Here is a 20,302-nt window from a genome sequence, read left to right on the forward strand (position 1 = left end):
CAAGCCCCTTGTAGGAGGGGGTCCCCGGGGCCAGTCCCGGGTGGAGCGCCTACTGCACCTAGGTAGCCCACGCCTACACCGCAAATCCCGGTAAGCGTGCCGATAGCACCAGTCACGCCACCCATTCTCCCAGTCCCTGTAGTTGTCCTACCTGTAATTCCAGCAAGCCCATCACCTGGGGCGGGGCAGGTACCCCCAGAATTAGCGGCGCAGATAACAGCTGTGCTTCCATGGTTGGGGATTGGGGGAATGTTACCGCCCGCAGCTGACCCCACGGCCGAGGCACAGAGAATGGTTGCACAAATCATGGTGGCCAGGGGCGAAAGTAGCATGCCGAGCGTGCCGATTTCTACCCAAACAGGTCCAGCGAGCAATGAGGGCACAGTCAAGACCGTTGAACCAACGCAACCCGCTGAAAGTGGTAAGGAGGTGGCCCTGCCCGTACTGGGCGAAGGCGCGATTCCCTCCAGGGGGGAGAATTTGGCGCAGCATGTTTCTCAAAGTGTGAAAGAATTGATTTGGGCAGATAAATATATAAATATTTTCTCATTGCTGATTGACAACAGGGAGTGGGAATATGCCAAATCACAGAAGGAGATGATGTTGCCTAGTGAATGGCGGTCTCAGTTGTACAAATTTAGGGTAGAGGAGACGCTCAACAACTGGATCAGGGCTTTCTCTGTGTTTATGGCGGTTACCGCCAAGCGTTCCCCCGTTATGCAGGCGGAGATGGCTTGCTATCAGAGTAGGATTACAATGTTCAATGAGAATCATGGGGGTGATTCATGGAAAGAATATGACATAGCTTTCAGGAAAGCTAGGGAGTTTAACAGATCATTAGCCTGGGACAAAGTTGACTCAATTTCCTGGCACTCTCAGTTTGAAAGGGGGCAACCTACAGGCGCTAGCACTAGCTGGAACAAAGGATATTCGCCCAGGCCCCAGCAGCCCTTTCAGCAGCCCTTTCGGTCAGTGCAAGGCGGGGAAGTGGCCAATAAGGCCAGAGGTAATACAGGTGGGAAAGGAGTGTGCTGGGATTTCAATAGGCGAACTTGCACCAGGGCACCGTGCACGTGCAAATTCAGGCACGCGTGTTACATATGCGGCCACCCTTCCCACCCAGAAACGGCATGCCGGTCAAAGGGTAGTGCTTTAGGTAACAGAGGGAGAAGGAAACCAGAATAGCGGAGAACACTCCCAGGTTGCGCACTCACCTATTGTCGTGGCTGCTATGATTCCTTGGCTCAATAGATACCCAAACCATACTTCCACAAGGAAGCTCCAAGAAGGTTTCACAAATGGTTTCCGGATTCCAGCTGGGGGTTATACCCGGATGCCGCAATGTAGGAACCAGTTTTCAGTTAAGCACAATCCTGGGGTGGTAGCAAACAAAATAGAGAAGGAATTGCGTCTAGGTAGAGTAGCAGGTCCTTTCCCTGATATCCCTGTACCAAATTATGTCTGTTCAACCTCTGGGAGTGGTTCCGAAGAAAGAAGAGGGCGAATTCAGACTCATACACAATCTGTCAGCACACAAGGGCTTATCATTGAATGATGCGATTGATGAGACCATTTGTAGTGTGAAATACACGTCTTTTGACCAGGCAGTGGAGATGTTGAGAGTCTTGGGTCCTGGGGCACTGATGGCAAAATCAGACATTGAGTCCACGTTCAGACTACCGCCAGTGCATCCAGCAGACCAACACTTGCTAGGTTTTTCCTTCAAAGGCAAATATTATATGGACATGTGTATGCCCATGGGTTGCTCCATTTCATGTGCTTACTTTGAAACATTTCGTTCTTTCCTGGAGTGGGTTCTGAGACAATCTACGGGCCACCAGTATGTGATGCACTACCTCAACGACTTTCTATTCCTGGGTGTGGCGGGCTCACAGGAGTGCGCGTGGGCACTGCGTGAGTTTTGCGTGCTAAAGTGCGTGCTTTTGGGGTCCCGCTCGCGCCGGGAAAAACGGTGGGGCCATCGACATGCCTAGAATTCTTGGGCATTGAATTGGACTCCGTTGAGGGTTGTTTCAGGTTACCTAAAGAAAAAATTGAGAAGTTCAAGGCAAGCCTCCAACAAAGTTTGTTGAAAAAGAAAGTCACATTGCAGCAGTTTCAGCAGACAGTTGGCCAGCTGAATTTTGCATTGAGGGTCATCCCTATGGCAAGCCCCTTTTCCCGCTCAATTGGGCAAGCCATGAAGGGCTTGAGGGACAAGCATCATCGCACACGACTGTCAGTCGAGGTTCGCCAGGACATGCGGATATGGATTGCATTCCTGGAGGATTTCAGTGGCAGAGTAATGTGGGGTGGTCCCACTCTGAGCTCAGCAGAGTTAGGACTATGGACTGAAGCTGCCGGTGGTGTAGGGTTTGGTGCCATACTTGGCAATAAGTGGGTGGCACAAAGATGGCCCAATTGGTGGGAAGAGAGTGGTTTGACAACAAACATTGGTTTCCCAGAACTGTTCCCAATCTGGGTTGCTTTAAAGGTCTGGCCTGAACAATTGGCTAATCGGTCTGTCATTTTCTGGTCAGATAACATGACTGTAGTGGAATGCATCAATCAACAGGCAGCACGGTGTAAGTTCATACTGCGCTTGATAAAGGAGATTGTGCTGAGGTGCATGAAGTTGAATGTACAGTTCAGGGCCAAACATGTTCCAGGGGTCTTGAATAACGCAGCTGACGCCCTTTCTTGCTTTAAGATGCAGGTATTCAGGGAACACCTACCAGCTGCAGAGGCCTCCCCAGCTCACTTCCCATCAACACTTTGGCAGATTGGTGCCCCCAACGACATGACCTCGTGGCAGCCAGCCTAGCTCCCAGGACCAGGACAGCTTGCGAAGGGGCGTTCAGGTCTTACTGTAAATTTCTGGGACAGGATTGGGAGACGAAATGGGATCAGGAGGCAAATTTTAATGGGTACATGGACACATTACACAAGGAGGGGCGCTCAGCGGCGACGGCTAGCAGACATAATGCATCTGTTTCCTTTTTCGCACAGACAAGGGGAGCCAGGGATCCTACGAACAGCTTCTTAGTACAAAAGGTGTTGAAGGGGTGGCGGCGCCTACAGGCAAACACCGCCGATGGCAGAAGGCCAATAGGTCTAGAACGGTTGGCAGTAGTATTGCTCGCCCTGCCGGACACATGCAGCTCTTCAAGAGAGGTACTACTATTCAAAGCCGCCTTTTCACTGGCTTTTTACGGGGAGTTCCGGGTAAGCAAACTAGTGGCTAACAACAAACTCGACAGGATAGGTGGCCTTCAGCTGACAGATACTACTATACGGGGCGACACAATGAGGGTTACCATCCAGAAATCCAAGACTGATCAGGAGGCATGGGGAGAGAGTTTGGTACTACATCGGGCACCGAATAACCCGTGCTGCCCAGTGTCGCATGTGGAGGCGTTCCTCAGACAACGGGCGGGTGAGGCAATGGGAGCATTGCTAATACATGCGGATGGTACCCCTTTGACCAGGTTTCAGTTCCAAAGAGTTTTAGCAATGACTATTGCCAGAGCAGCTTTAAACCCCAAGGCATTTGAGACACATTCTTTCCGGATAGGGGCAGCCACTGAAGCCACTGCGAGGGGATTGAATGCCAATAGTGTGAAGAGGATTGGGAGATGGTCTTCCAATGACTATAAGCGTTATGTGCGGCTGCACATGTTGTAGGGGTCAGTCCACACCCCTGACACCTGCTTTGTTTATGTTTATCTTTTAGTTTCCCCGGCCTGTGACGCAGGGCAGAAATTACTACAGGGTCATCAAAAGCAACCATCAACATCTCAGCAACGGCAGGAAGACAAAAGGAGAACACATGTAGTATGGGTAGTCGGTCATTCTTATGTGAAACGTGCTAAACCAATTTTTCTTGCAGGAGAAGGTAGACGGAGGGCGGAGTGCGGGGTTTCAAGGTTTCCTTTCATGGCAGCGGGGGACTCCCCCTCAGTCAGCTTAGGGGCTACATCTTAGACTTACTCGAAAGACACACCCCACCGCCCTCAGTGGTCATCCTGCATCTGGGGGGGCAATGATTTAGTTGAGTTAGGCAGAAGGGTCCTGTTGGAAGAAATCATTTCAGCGGCAGGTTGGCTGGCGAAGCTGTTACTGGAATGCACTATAGTGTGGTCACAGTTGATACCTAGGCTTCAGTGGAGGGGGGGGGTGAATCAGTCAGGTCGTTGAATCACTCAGTAAAGAAGGTCAACAATAAAATAGACAAGCTGTTTTGAACTCCTCACCTACAGAGTATTCCACATGGTTGTATTTGGGGAGAAGAGTTCTACTTGCGGGATGGGGTCCACTTGACAGAGGCAGGGAATGACCTTCTGGTAGGGAACATACTGGCATGGGTAGAAGGTCTTGCTAGGAGGGTATGACCTTTCAGTGTAGGCATTTGGGGGGGCCAGATAGTCAGTAAACTATGCTGGCCTGCGGCGGTAAGGTCATAATCGGTGAGCAGCAATTTAAGGTCCTTAGGAGGCGGCACCATTAGCAAATGGGGTTGCCCAGGGGGAGGGGCCAGTGGTCTCTCCTAGAACTTCAGGGGCAGGATATCCGCTTGCCTGGAAGGGTGCAGGGGAGGGAGTCACGCTTTCCTTGGGCTGGTAGCCACCCCACACATACACTATGAAGTCAGCAAATGGCGCGAGTTTAAGGGCCCTCCTTTTTGGGTAAATGGAGTTCACGGAGCGTACGAGGGTAACCAGGAGAGAGACGAACTCTCCCGGTAACCAGGCCCTTGTCGCGCATGCGCACTCAGACGTGAGGGCGTAGCTGGGTAAAGGATATGACACCGGTTAACGACCTTGCCGTAGGACCAGAAATTATTAGAATGCAAAATTGATATGTAGGATGTTAGATTCGGTTAGGAAACACACTGTATTAGACATTTGTTAAGGTTAGCCCATCATACCTGTCTAACTTGCTGTAAATCTAATGTCTGAATTTTGCATTTAATATTTATGTAAATAAATTTATTTTTAATCATTTTTAATTTGTTTTCATATTTTAATAAATACGGCCGGGAGGTCGCGAGACCCCCTGTCCTTCCAAAGAATTCTGTTGCTTGACTGATTAATACGTTATTGTCAATTATAGTTTGCATGTTAAGGCGGGGGTTGGCCGACAGTCCCAGACCATGTCCAAAAAGGCTTTGGGTTGATTTGAATTTGTTATTTGAAATTCTGATTCCAAACAATTAGTGTATAGTTGCTGTAAATTGTCCAACAGAGTAGCTTCCAAGAGTGCTTCCTCTTAAAACCCCAGCTGCTTTGGTCATTATTAAGTATAAGGAAGCAATTGCACACCTGAAGCAAAAAGTCCCACAGAAATAGGTGAACTGGTCGAAAATGATGAGAGCTCCTCTGTTGCTAAACAGAACAAGGTGGCTGGTCAGGATTGTTTTAAGAAAAATCAGGACCCACACAGCCCATATGTGCTGCCTGGCCAAGAGTTTTATATTACAAAAGAATTTATTTTCATTTATAGTCAAGTTTCATTAGTTCATCCAAAGATGACATCAAAGGAAAATCCTGTCAAGACAGTCAGTTCAAAAACATACAATTGTGTGCACAATATATAAAAGTGTACAAACATTTACAGTGAATACTCAAAATTTCACAACACCAAAAGGAAGCTTAATACAAAATGATTCCATTCCAAGCCAATTGCAACATAAAAAACATTTACACAAAGCACAATATTGCATATGGGAAGGAACCAGTCCTTTAACTAGAATACCAGTGAACAGGCGGAGCTGAAGGTGGAATAAGGTTGCCTGCCTATCTTACAAAACCTGTGATGGAATGTTTATCAGATTACCAGCAAGGGCCCACAAAAGTGGTATTAGTTAGTCCCTAGCTGCACCCTTCTTTCTTGTCACAGGCTGGGGGTCAACGCGTTTCGAACCGTAGATATTGTAGGTTCTCCTCAGGACAGGGACTGGGTAGGAGCTTCTCTGCACAACGAGCACAAAGGCTACAGGAGTGAAGGTGGACTGCAAATCAAAAGAGGTATTCTGTAGTTAGTTGAAGAGGTGTCATAAATCAGGGCGCCCGCGAGGCAGTGCGCGATCGATTAGTGGGGCGGCTCACATACTTTTTCTTATATCAACTGCACACGATTACAATTGCAGGAGGATGGCTGAACCCGAGACAAGTCCGAGAGGTGTGGCGGGTATTGTTCTATCGCGTACAGCCATCGTGCAGAAGAAGGAGGGATTCCCCGTTAGGAATCCCTCCTACATAAAACCCAGCGAGATCCCATAGAGTTCCACGAGCGGGCAGAATTCGGGACGTTGTACTGATTTTTAGCTGTAAAATCAGCGCAAACTGCACCTCGCTTTGCTCCAGAGGGCACTGCTTCTTTCTGCCGCTTGAGTTGATTTTCTACTCGAGTGGCAGCTTTCTCAACGCGAACAGTCACAAACTGCCGCGACCGCACAGGTTGAGAAATCTCACCAGCAGGTGTTCTAGCACCCACAAATTTGCCTAGGGGATGCAGATTCTCCCTTGTGCTTGCCAACCTCACATTGGCAAGCAGCGGGTAAATAAAAAACACCACCACACAGCGGTTGGTAGAGTTTTGCCAGAACTCCGCGTTCCAAGTGGAACGCAGAGTGGGCAAAACTCTGCAAACTCTACCGGTCGAGCTGAGTTTATCGCCCACCCCTACTCATTACGAGAGAAAGCAAAGATATCACCAATCTTCAGAATTCTAATAAGACTTTAAAAACTGTTAAACCTTACTCAACCTCTTATACCTTTGAAGTTGAAGAAAGTTGTACATTTTAATCAGGTTACAATGACGTCTGTTGTTTACAGCACTTAGAAAGGGCCAACCTGCAGTAGCAAGTATTCTCATTGTTCTAACAATGTTATTGTTACTACAGCACAAGGATTTAATATGAATCTATGTACAAAATCAGTGATAGCCAGTGCCACCAGAATTCTGCAATTCTGCAGCCACAGCATTTTCTGCATTGATTTGCTGCATTTGCCTCATAATTTATCATGTCCTGCATAATTTGCAGATTTTAGCAAAAAAAATGTTTATAGCTCTAACGGATCAAAAGGTGCTGAAAACGCTGGCCCCTACATGCAATGTATGAGATGTACAAAAGCCGATTCAGGCTCTGCACATAATTGTGAATATATCGAAAACTGACCTTGGGCCTTGCAAGGCCTTGCATCGAAGCAAGCTTTGAGTACGCTACTTCCCCCATTCTGGATTATAGTGCTGATACCGGTTTACTCCGGTCTCCGACCTCGATAGCCCATCGTTTGGCGGGAACCCTGCTCCACGCAGATTTTTCCCTTGTTGACGAAATCGTTTTTTTGCCTCCGTATATGGACTAAGATCTTCCTACTGTTACTTCACACGCTGTTCCAACCACCACCAAGTCTTACTACCAGTCAATCTCTCAGGCATAATTCCTTGTGTCCTGATGATGATCCCTCTACCTCAATAGGGATTGAAACATCGTTGACTTTAGTATTATGACTTCATTTGTTTATTTGTTATTATTTATGAGCAAATATACTTTGCAATTGTGGCTCATTGAATGTTTATTTTTTAGCCACACAATGTATGATGCCCGAGTTTTGGTAATCTCAGGATTTATCTCGTTCTTTTTCTATCTACCTATTGTCCCACTTCCACAGTTCTAAAATATTGTTTGTTAAATAAATTACCATATCTCCATTTAGAGCCCATAGACAACATTGTATTTTTGTGTTTGATTGCTTAATATTGCCCTCTTTTGAAAGGGACCACTGTTCTTGTTATAAATACTTACACCATAGGTCCCTTTGACTTTCAGGATTTCTTTGCTTCTTTAGAATATATATAAGTACATGTGTCACAGCTCAGTGGCAGGCCCTTTGCTGAGCAAGTGACAGGCCACTTTTCAGTTACTGATTGCTGTGTTTCAATGTTAACCAAGACAGGTACTAATGAGCTGAAATCTATGCCAAGACAATGTTAACATGTATAAAAATGCAAACTATTGCCATTATACTGCCACAAAGTTTGGCGCATTACACCACATAATTTGCCGTTTCTTGGTGCATAATTTAGTCAACCCTACTCCACAATTTAGTCCTCCCCAGCTGCATAATAGCTATGACATTAAAGGTGTTGCACATGTTTCTTCTGTCAGCTCTCTTACAGACACTGTGCACACATCTGCAGACCTTCATACCACTGCACACTGTGAGGCTCTGAACAGATAAATGAGCACAGGGGGCGGAAATACACAGCACATCATAGGTTGACACCTGCCCACACAACTCAATTCAAACATGCAATGAGGCTTCACTCACATTCATGTACCCTGAGCTCCATCTTGTGCGAAGTAATGTACTTTGAGAATTGTGCCCAGGGTCTTCCACCTGCAGTGCCCCTCCACGTCGTCCCTTTTACTGCCATCCTCCTCTGCTGTGTCTTCCTTTGCCTGCTGTGACCCACTTCTGCTTGGTCCTTCTGCCTCACCCTCTGTTCCCCCATCTCTGCACCCCATGCCTCCCCTTATCCAAAGTTCTGTCTTCCCTTTTGCCCCCGCAGTGCCCGTTACCAGATGAAGGTGATGTAAGCAACGTGTACTCCGTGTGCCCCAACTCGCAACCTCAGGTGGCAGTTCAGGGTATGTGTCCCCAGTGGGAGCACCCTGTACAAACTCTTGGTTGCCTATTGTGGGCTTAGTGACATGCCACTATCTGCATAACCATGACCAATTGGCCATGGGCGTAGGAAGTGTGGGGACGCGGGGGACATATCCCCCCAGATTTTCTAGTGGGGGGGACACGGGGGACAAGGGTGGGGGGTACGAGGGGACGAAATAACTTGCCCTCTCTCTCCTATTAGTTGCTGGTCCATTGGCACGTAAAAATCACTAGTGCTTTGACGTGCCAATGGCCCTGAACTTAACCTGTGTGACTTTACCTTTTGTGTGCTGCAAAGCTCCAGGAATCATTTCACACCTCGTTCTCACTACCCCGGCTGCCTGCAGTCTGCACTCCAGGACAAAGGGAGAGAAGTTGTTTGTTTATTGCTGTCTGCATCCTGCTCTTCCCCAGCCCGACCTGACCTTATTCACGCTACCTGCGCAATTCAGTCACTCAAAGGCTACTGTTCTGCTTAAATGTTTATTTTAAGCAGTTGAAACTCACCCTGGAACATTAAAACAAATTAGCATTAGTCGTAGTCTAAGCACGCACCTGGGTTACGTTGTGACAGATGTGTTAGTCTGTCCTAATACTTACACAAATAATTGAAATACCACTATTTTGTCTTATTTTTTTTATAGCACTACTCAACCCCATCCCGGGTGTTGGAGCGCTGTACATCACTCATACACATTATACTTTAACAATAAAACATATGTGTAAATCCTTTTACAGGATGTGTTCCATAAGATAGTGAGCGTTAAAAGGTGTAGGAGTCACATGTGCTTTAATTATTAGGTTAATAGGTTACGGTGCAATATTCGAAAGATTACAATGTATGAAACACAAGCACTTAAAGGATCTCTTTGTTAAATGCAGTTGCCCACTTACCCAGCGACATAAAAAAAAATCTATCATCTGTGTGTCACATGATGTGCTCTGTGGGAGACATATTAACCCTCTATGCCACTCTGATTAAAAACTGGAACTAGACAAAATCCTTGTCTCTCTAGCAAGTGCATTAACCTCCAGAATTTTCTCACCACTATTTCCTCAGATTTACTGGATACATATTGATCTCAGCAGCAGGTCCCTTAGCCCCATGAGATATTTTAAAATGCAAAATTAGTAACCAATTAAGCAGAACAGATTTACTGCCACATTTCTCCTTGTTGTCGATTTTTTTCTGGCAGAGTTTGAATTAATAAATGTCTAAGTGGAGGCCAAGATCTTGCGCCGGTGTTGCATCACTTTTTTTGACCCAGCTCCAACGCAAAATCTTATTTGTTAAATATTGTAATGCGCTCACATGTACTCATGATAGAACCACTTAACGTATGAGAGGTCATAGAATCTGATGTCATTTTTTGTGATATCACTTCCTGCGAGGTCATGTGCGATGTCACACACTGTGATGTCACTTACAATGATACATAAAAATCCTTTAAAATAATCAGGTAAGTAGCACAAATATACACTGGTTTCCATGGGGAGACCAAACCATCAACTAAGAAAGTGGAATGCGAACTACAAAGGACAACAGAACTTGAATCAGAAGACTCAGAGTTGCTAGGGAGACAAGGAACCACCCAAGGTAAGTACCCAAGAACCCCACAGAGGTTGTGGGCAAAGTGGAGACCTCCACATGGAATAAACTAGGTCCTTTCAGCGCTGGGATGCCCAAGGGTAGCTATGCGCTCTACAAATCCACTTTCAAATTCCAAATTCCAAACACAGCTACATGCCCAATGGAAGTCAATGGAGAAGTCGCAGTTGCAATTTTAAAGAAGGACCCTTCCCAGAGGACCCCGGAGAGACCCTTTGTAAGACTGGAGGTTGGAGATGCCCCAGGAACCAGGTTACTTGCACCAGAAAAGTCGGGTGCATAGGGGTGATGTGACGTTGGAACCTGCCTTAGACAAAAATGGAAGACTCCGAAGATGATACCTCTGGGGAGGCCTGTGAAGGAGTCCAGTGGAATCCAAGAGTGGATTTTTGAGGAAGAGAACCTGCAGCGAGGGTGAGAGTCTATGCCACTCAGAAGTGACCAGGAGTCACGGAAGCACAAGGCCCACCCATGACGGGAGGTTGAAGAGTGAAGGCTGTGACATTGTTGCTGCAGCTATGAGAACCAGGCAGCATTGAGGAAGACCAGGAGCCAAGCACGAGCTGTCCCATATCAGGTTTTGGTGTTCAGGTGGTCGGAGTCCAGTGGGAGCAGCAAAAAGCCTTAGTAGCCGCAACTAGCGTAGTGAGCAAAAAGATGCAAACATTGGGACCTGCAAGGTCCAAAGGACTCAACAAGTGTAGGAGAGTCAGAGCAGGCCAGTGCAATCAGGAGAGCCCACTGAAGGAAAGGAATATCCTCAAGAGGACCCACAGGCCAAAGGCACAGAAGTTGCAAGAGGACCTCAGGCAACTCACCAAAGATGGAGATCCAAGGTGCAGAGGATGCAGTGAGGATGCTGATTTTTAGGGGGTGAGGTGCTAGAAGCTGGTGCCTCTTATAGCCTGAAGATTTCTAGAGTGCAGAGCCAACAATCCTTGGCAATGGAAAGTCAACATGGTGCACAGGGGTCTGGTCCCAGCAGCTTTAACAAGGGATAATGTCCTCACAATTTCAGAGAAGACAGGTCAGACCTCTAGGGAGCTGCAGAACCACCACCTGTGTTGCTGGACCTTGGGAAGTCTGCAGCATGACCGGTCAGCTTCGTTGTGGTGCCTGTAGATGTAGGGAAGTGACTTCTTCACTCCAAGGGAGATCACTTTGGATGTCCTTGATGCCCACAGGCCTTCTGGAGAACCTGGATGAAGCACAGAGACAGAAGACGCAGAAGACTTGAAGAACCGGGAAACCAGGAGCAGCAAGAGTCTTCCTTGATGCACTCTCAGTTCCAGTCAAAGTCTGAAAAAGTCCAAGCGTCCAGATGTTCGAGGGAATGTTTTGGTTTCAGAAGTGAGTCTTGTTCCATGACGAATCTGAGGACCCACCCACAGGGGAGCCCCTTGGGAAAGAGTTGGCACAACTTTGTGGTTCCTCCCAGAAGAGGGGCTGGACAGAGGTGAGGATACTCCCCTGTCCTTTTTCGAGTTTCGCACCAGAGCGAGAACTAAAGGTTCCTCATCTGGCTCAAACTGGAGTATGCATGGAAGGCATCAAATCTGCCCTTCAAAGCAGTCTGTTGGCCCTGGAGGGCACACCCATCCCAGCCCAATACACTAAGTTCTGTCTAGGAGGTGGTCATACCGCCCAGTGACAGAAAACCTATTGTTCGACCTTTCCCTGCTCAAGCTAAACTCAGCAGCAGGAGGGCAAAATCATGTCTGTGGTCGACAGAAGCACAAGCTTGCTGGCAGACCCTGAAATGCTATTATCAGGAGTCTGTCCCTTAAGGAGTCCCCCAGTACATGGGATCATACTTCCAGCACTGGAATCGGTTGCTGGGGTATGATTCCATGATGTTTGATTACTCTAGGTAATATCTTTTTAGAGGAACAGCATCCACATTTGCTTGATTGATCTGACTGGGCACTGCTGTTGGACCTCTTCAAAAAGTCCTCTAGTCCCCTCCTTTGATAAACTGATACCAAATATGACCAGGTTCAGTGCAGCAGTATATAGTTAGATATCTTGTAATAACTGATGTCCACTATGTACCTTAAAATGGCTGACCACACTTACAAAGCCTGCAAAATCGTATCTGGGATTTGTATTGGTGTCCTGCTCATCCTCAAATTTGTAACCAAGCACCCTTCCTTCCATAGGGGTGACTTAAGTGCAGTGACCTCAGATATAGAGAAACTTACATCTGTCATGAGAGGTGCAAGCAACATCTCACAAAGGCTGCAATGGCAGGCATGTAGCTGGAGTTTAGGTGGCCTCTCATTGGTGGCACATGCTGCAGCCCACGAGAGCACCCTAGTGTACCCATGCCCTGGGTACCTTAGTACCATACACTAGCAACCTACCAGGGTACACCAGTAGCCAATTGTGAATTTACCAAAGTACTTACCAGAGCCAATTTTGGGGAGAGAGCACAGTTGCTGGGGTCCCGATTAGCAGGATCCCAGCAGACTACAGTCAAAACACGCTTACACCAGGCAAAAATTGGGGTTAACGATGGAAGCAGATCCTACTTACCTACAAAACCCCCACCAAATGTAAGGACATGAGATAGCCTTGCCCAGTTGAGCCTTCTTTTTCTAAGTAGAAATATCTGGAAAGTCCATCTACATTGGCATGGTTACTCCAAGGTCTATGTTCCACTGTAAAGTCAATCCCTTGTAGAGAAATAGACCACCTCAAAAGTTTAGGGTTTTCATCCTTCATCTGTTTAAGCCATAAGAAGGGATTGTGGTCTGTCCGAACAATGAAGTGAGTGCCAAAGAGGTATGGTCTCAACTTCTTCAAGGTCTAGACCATAGCTAAGGCCTCCTGCTCAAGAGCTGACCAACGCTGGTCCCAGGAAGTCAACCTTCTGCTTATAAACGCTACTGGTTGATCATGGCCCTCTGCATTAAGCTATGACAACACTGCACCTACCCATATATCAGAAGCATCTGTATGGACAATGAATGGTTTGGAGTGGGACCTACTAACATTCCCTGCTTCCTCAGCAGCAGCTTGCTGTCTGAGTTGTTCAAAAAGGGGCAGGCCTTCTGCTCCAGACTCAAGGTTTCCCTGGAAGGAACCTTGCCCCAGTAGCTCTGCCGTATCAGGGCTAAGCTCCTCTGTGACAAGGTTCTGAGATCCAGCCCCCTCATGAGGCTGATTCTCACTGGGAGACTTAGAGGAGGATACATATTTACCCTTGTGCTCCTTCTTTTGGGAGCAGGCTGGTCCATTATTCTCAAGATCCAGGGCTCCCCTAGTGTCTAACGTCTTGGACTGAACTCAACTGACAGCAAACACACAGACTGAATTTCTCATAAATTCTGCATGAGTCAATTACTCACCGTCAGACGAAGCTGACGTTTCCCAATCTTTGCCCACTAGGCAATCCACAGGTAGGTCTGAGGATACCACAACTCTCTTTGGACCAGTTACCCTTCTCCAGATTGTATTGTGTTGTATTGTATGTAGACTTGTAGAGCGCGATTGCTGCCCAGGGGCGTCCAAGCGCTAAAACCAACAGATCGAGAGGGGTGACCAAGGAGTTATTGGGGGGCATTGAAGAGGAAAGTTTTTAGCTGTTTCCTAAATGCAGAAAGATTGGGGTTGTTTCTTAGGTAAAGGGTTAGGGTGTTCCATAGCTTGGAGGCGTTGTGGGTGAAGGTCCTACCGCCAGTTCTGGATTTTTTTATTCTGGGAATTGTGGCCGTATAAGTCTGGTTGGATCGAAGATTCCTAGTAGGTTGGTAGTGTGAAACTAGGTTGCGGGTGATAAGGGGGCCCGTTTTCCAGAATGCCTGGTGCGCAATGCATAAGGCTTTGAATTGTATTCTTTGGCGAATGGGTAGCCAATGCAATTTTATCAATCCGTTTTTGACTGATTGACGCCGAGGGATCTGAAGTAGAGTGCGCGCGGCGCAGTTCTGCACCGTTTGTAGTCTCCGCATCGTATATTCTGGGGCAGCGAGGTAAAGGGCGTTGTTATAATCCAGTCGAGACTGGATAAGGCCCTGGATGGCTACTTGTTTTGCCTCCATAGGTAGGAGATGGAGGACCTTCCTTAGCACTTTGAGGAGGCCGAAGCAGGTGGCTGCAAGTTTGGTGGCTTGGGTGCCAAAAGACAGAGATCTGTCTAGCCATACCCCAAGGCTCTTAATACTGTCCTTGGGGGCCGGGGGGACGCCCAAGCAGGGTGGCCATAGCGTGCTGAGGGAGTTGGGGTCGGCAGAGCCCAGGAGCATAAGCTCAGTCTTGTCCCCGTTCATTTTTAGCGAGGAGGCGGACATCCAATCTTTGACTTCCTCTAGGCATTTCTTGAGCCCCCCTTTGGTAGTCTGGTTAGCTTCCTGCGCCAGTGAGACCACCAACTGAGTGTCGTCAGCATAGGAAATGATTTTAACTCCATACTGACGAACAACTTCAGCTAGTGGCCTCATATAGATGTTGAAGAGCACCGGGCTTAATGAGGAGCCCTGTGGTACTCCACATCTTAATGGTCTGCTGGTAGAAGATGATGTTCCATCAAATACCCGGAAAGATCTGTCCTGTAAAAAGGATTCAAACCAAGACAAAGCTTTATCTTTTATGCCGATGTTTGCCATACGGTCCAGCAGTATGTCATGGCTGACCGTGTCGAAGGCCACGCTTAAGTCAAGGAGGATCACTGCCACTGATCCTCCCTGATCCAGGATTGTTCTGGATTCCTCGGTGACCATGAGGAGCGCGGTTTCAGTGCCATGTCTTGGTCTGAAGCCCGTTTGAGTGGGATCGAGAAGCTGGTGGTTTTCTAGATATTTGACCAGCTGGCTGTTGATATGACTCTCTAGGATTTTACTTAGCCAGGGGAGGAGAGAGATTGGCCGGTAGTTACTGAGGTTTGAGGGGTCTAAGTTGGGCTTCTTTAATAGGGCTCGAACCATGGCTTGTTTCCATTCTAGCGGAACTATGCCGGTAGTAATGGAGGAATTAAGGAGGTCCATTATGACGGGCAGGGTGATAGCAGAAGCTGACATAATGATGTCTGGCGGGGCTGGGTCCCCAGGAGACCCAGATTTGACTTTTTTTGCCACGGACTCAAGAGTCGTAAGGTTGAGATGGGTAAAGTGGTCCAGTATGGGAGGGGGGTTCAGGACAGGGTTGCTAGGGGTAGGGGAGGTGCTGGGTAAGACAGGAAAGGATTCATAAATGGTAGTGATTTTTTGCAGGAAAAAATCTGCCATGTTATTGCAGTGTTCTGCGGTCTTGGTCTCACCCAGGCTGGGTGGTAGTTTGGTAAGGCTGTTCACAATACGGAAGATTTCTCTAGGTTTAGATTTGGCTAAGATAATTTCGTTCGCGAAATATGCTGTTTTGCTGGCCTTGATTAGTTCTTTGTACTCTTTGAGTAGCTTTTGGTATTGGGTTTTGTTTTCTGGTAATGAATCCAGGCGCCATTTCCTTTCCGCTTGCCTACACTGGCGTTTCATTGTTCTGAGGGATTCTGAGTACCAGGGAGCAGATTTGTGAGAGCGTTTAGTGGTGGTTTTTCGTTTAGGTAAAGAGTGATCAAGTGACTGGGTGATCCATTCTTCATAAGAAAGGTTTGCGAGGCATGGGTCCTCATTATGCGGTGGTAGGTTGCTGGACAGTTTTTTGGTCCACGTCTCGGTAGGGAGGCGGGACCAAGGCCTGGCTATTCTTATAGTGGGTTTGACGGCTGAGGGTCTGGGGGTAGACCAAGAAAAGGGGACCAAAAGATGGTCAGTCCATGGGAGAGGGAGAGGTAGACCAGTTGTCAGGTTAGGACAGTTACTGAAAACAGGATCCAGCAGGTGCCCTTGAGCGTGGGTATGGGAGCTGACTAATTGGTGTAATTGTAGCGCAGCGAGGTCATCTGTAAGAAGAGCTGCCGTATGATCTGCTTTGGAATTGAAGTGAAAATTAAGGTCACCCAACAAAGTGAAGTTGGCAGTATTGCTGACTCGATTTGCCACAATCTGTGCTAATTGGTTGTGGAATTGTTTTGGGGGGCCGGGGGGTCGGTAAATGAGGGTACCTGAAAAACAGTTGTTCGGGGAAAGCTCCAAACTAAAGGCTAGGCTTTCGCAATCCGGAATGCATTCTGACATGATTCGGCAAAGGAACTGCTCTTTGTGGACAATTGCTAGTCCTCCTCCTCTGCCTTTCGGCCGGTCTTGGCGGGAGATTTGAAAGCCAGGGGGAATGGCTGTGACTAAGGCCGGGTCAGAGTCTGGTGTGAGCCAAGTTTCCGTTAGGAAGACAATGTCGGGCTTACATTCTTCCATCAGGAGTGCAAATTCGTTCTTAGATGAGATGAACAACTGCCATGGAATGATCTGTCCTGCCCATTGATGAGAGGCTGTTGTCTGCACTTGCCCAAGTTAGTGGGACTTACAATAAGGGTGGCAAGCTCAGTGCCACCATCACAGACTAAATCAGTCTGAGTGGCTGTTCTGACTAGGCCAGAACCCACTTCAGTACCCACGGTTAACTCAGCTAAACGTTTGGGGGCACTACTACTACCAGTGGTATTACTAGGGGCACCAGAAGGTTGAGGGGTAGTAGTAGCTGTATTGGTGCTAGACTTAGAGCAATTGGCATCACTTGCCCTGTGGCCTTTTTCCTAACACAAATAGCATCAAGGTGTTGTGTTAGAGGAGGAAGAGAAATGGGTACTACCCCCAGAGGAAGATTTTTGGGGACCTTCAGAAGACTCTTTTTTTTTTTATTTCTCCCCACCTTTCGCCTGGGCCTTAGAAGCACCTTGCCTCTTCTGACCACGACCACCATGAGAATTTTGTTTCACCCTGGTACAGACCCACATGTCTGCCATCTTTCCCAATTCTTGGGTAGAGGTCAGATCCGAGTCCACCTGGTACTGGTGCAGGTGCTGATTTTAAAAGACATACAGATGATGGACGGAATGCAGAGCAAATCAAACATTCAACCCCAGTCAATAGAATTGGGTTAAATCCATCATTCTTTTGCTCACCATGCCACCTCAGTTTAGACCTAGCCATATAATAATCATGCTTGACTCTGTGCCTCATGGGACCAGTCCAGCCCAAACCGCCAAGCTAGTCCTCCCTGGACTGGAAGCAAGCAACCTGGTACCAGATTCGGGGCATAACCCCTCATCAGCCAGTAACACAGTGAGCAGGTGCTGATTTTGACAGTTATTAAGGATAGTTCACTAACAAGTAAATTGTTCAGTCCCTCATAATCATGCACATTACTTCCCTGAAGCAGCCTTCTAGAGCCTTAATAGCACTATCTACAAAACCTACCCAGTCTTAAGTGAGTACCTTCTGTGTGTCCCTAAACTTAACCCTGTATTGACCAGTGGTTAACCCAAACCCATCTATGAGGGCAGTCTTCAAAACTTTGTAATTGCCTGTATATTCTTCCTTTACAGTCAAGAGTGTGTCCCTACATTTGTTAGTAAAGGAGAACCACAGGATAGCTGCCCTCTGCCCTTGAGGAACCTTCTGAAATTTACAGGCCTTCTATAAAGCAGTAATCCACCTATGAATGTCATCACCCTCCTGGTAAGGAGGGACTATCCAGCTCAAGTTCCCAGTGTCAAAGGATTGCTCCCTAACTCTAGGTGTACTAGTGCCAACACCATGGGATTCTAATCCCAAATTTCTCCCAGCCCTCTGGACTTTTAGGGTTTCCTTGACTTGGGCGAACTATTCCTACTTGATTCTGAGCAGGTAGTATTCCCTTTCTGAAGAATCTTCCCTCTTGCTATAGATGGAGGTCCATATTAAAGTGACCGAGGAAGTAGAATTAACTGAGGAGGACCTGGACCTCCCCTGACCCCTTTGTACCCTCCCAGGAGGAATAAAGGGGTCCTACCGCTAAGGCATCCCTCTGGGTCAAAATAAATATTCCCTGAGGGACTAGAGTTCTCCAGTAAGGGGTCTTCAGAATCCTCCTGGACATGCTCAGAAGCAGAGGCATGCGTGTTAGACACCCCTGGCTCATCTTCTGGAGCGTCACTACCAATATCCCGTTATACAAGTTATCCTGCTTTATGACCTTTTTTCTTGGTAGCAATACCTATTCCCCAAAGATTGCTTCACTGTTAATACGCAACTCTCCAAATGTCATTTGTAAATAAATCATCATAGTCTTGAGCAAGGCCTCCACACCTTCAATCATTGTTTCAGTTAAATGCTTATTTTTTGGGCTCGAATAATCCTAGCATGAGGCACATTTGCTAGTTTTGAGTATTTTTTTAATAGTTTTTGTGAGCCTACCATATAACAAGGTTTGTAACCTTCCACCCACAGTATTCATTTGTAAGCTTCACACACAAACACTATGGTTCTTGTGTTCATTACTAACAACTCATATCTGAGCTTTGCCATACACCTCATCCTGCTTATCTTACTATATCTATCTTCTGTGAGCATCTCATATGTGTCTCGCCTCACAATGCATGGTTTCTTTTACATTGGGAAGCATCTTCCACACAAACATAGTACATCTAATTTTTTTTAGCATCCCACACAAGGTTAATTCTTATTGCAAATGTATCTCATGGGGCTTCTTATACGTTTGTGCAAGATAATGTGGTTTGAGTACACTCTACACTCATAACATACATCTGCAATAAAGCTTCTCATAGATTAGACAACAAAAGTTCTGGTATTGTGTTGTATATTTTGCAATGCATTATGGTTTTCTCCACCCTCCAGCCTCAGGAATGCAGGCGATAAACTTCCACTGTTTGAGAAACCATTCTCGCTCTCCTTCTTGTGCCCTGCTAAACCAGAGTTTTCCAAAATGTATCTGACTGAATTCAATATTCAAACAGACAAACAAAATCCTATACAATACTATTAGACCTGTCAGCCTTAGGGTGGTCTTCCTCCAAACCTTTTGGCTGCTTACCTCCCTTTTCTGCTGATTATTTTTGTTAGCCATAGGACTCTGAGTAACTTATCACTGCTGACCAGTGTTATATTGCATGTTCTTCTCCCCTTAACATGGTAACATTGGTGTATACACAACTGGCAAATTTTATTTACTTGTAAGTACATTGTGCAGTGGTATACCATATACCCAGGGCCTGTAAATTAATGTTACTAGTGGGTCTGGAGCACTGATTGTGCAACACACACAAGTAGCTCTTTAAACATGTCTCCGGTCTGCCATTGAAGAGCCTGTTTGTGGAGTTTTACTGCCACGTCGACTTGGTATTAAAAACTCCTTCCCAAGCCTAAAACGTCTCTTTTATTACACATATATCACTTCTAAAGTAGGCCCTTGATAGCCCATAGGGCAGTTTGCTATGTTACTAAAAGGTAAGACATGTACTTTTAGGTTTTGCATGCTTATGTAGTGAAAAACACCTACATTCATTTTTCACTACTGTGAAGCATAATCCTCTCATAGAATAACATTGGGAATTCCTAAATACTTTCTTTTAAGCTGTAATTCATGGTTAGAACGGAGTAGCTGTGCCATGTTTACATCTTTGGAATCGCAATGATAAATCCTCTCTACTGGTAAGGCTGGATTTCATATTACTATTTTAGACATGCTACTTTTACAAGGTGGACATTTCTATGCTCTTACAGCTGTGTGTGCTTGGAGCTTGTCTCCAATAAACTCCAATATTAATCCAATTGCATTTTGAGGTTTAGGAATATCACAAAGAGGATTTAGTTTATTCTTCCTTTTTTTCGTCCCATCTTTGTTGCTAGGTGCATTCAAATGTAAGGTTCAAAAACAGGTTTTCACATTTGGTCTAATTACTTTGTGAATGTAAATAATAATTAAAGCATACTTGCAAACTGTGACTACATGCCTGCCTTTATCAATGTTTCACTACAAAACCATGCGATTGTATTGGTTTAACCGAGCGTATGGCTCCTAGACAATGAGCGATTTGTATAGGGTCACTGGGAAGTCCCAAAAAATTGTCTTTGTCCCCCCCAGAAATTTAGTGTCTCCTACGCCCCTGCAATTGGCGCTTGATGATCAGGATGCAAACACACCA

At 46.5% G+C, this 20,302-nt stretch overlaps 1 protein-coding gene across 1 annotated transcript in view; it reads right to left on the reverse strand.

The window, feature by feature from the left end:
- LOC147702137 (monocarboxylate transporter 6-like) overlaps nucleotides 1-20,302 on the reverse strand; it is a 450,160-nt gene that overhangs the window by 429,030 nt on the left and 828 nt on the right. The window lies entirely within an intron of this gene.

Source organism: Lissotriton vulgaris, chromosome 7 (assembly GCF_964263255.1).
Source record: "Lissotriton vulgaris chromosome 7, aLisVul1.2, whole genome shotgun sequence".
Classification (NCBI taxonomy): Eukaryota; Metazoa; Chordata; class Amphibia; order Caudata; family Salamandridae; genus Lissotriton; species Lissotriton vulgaris.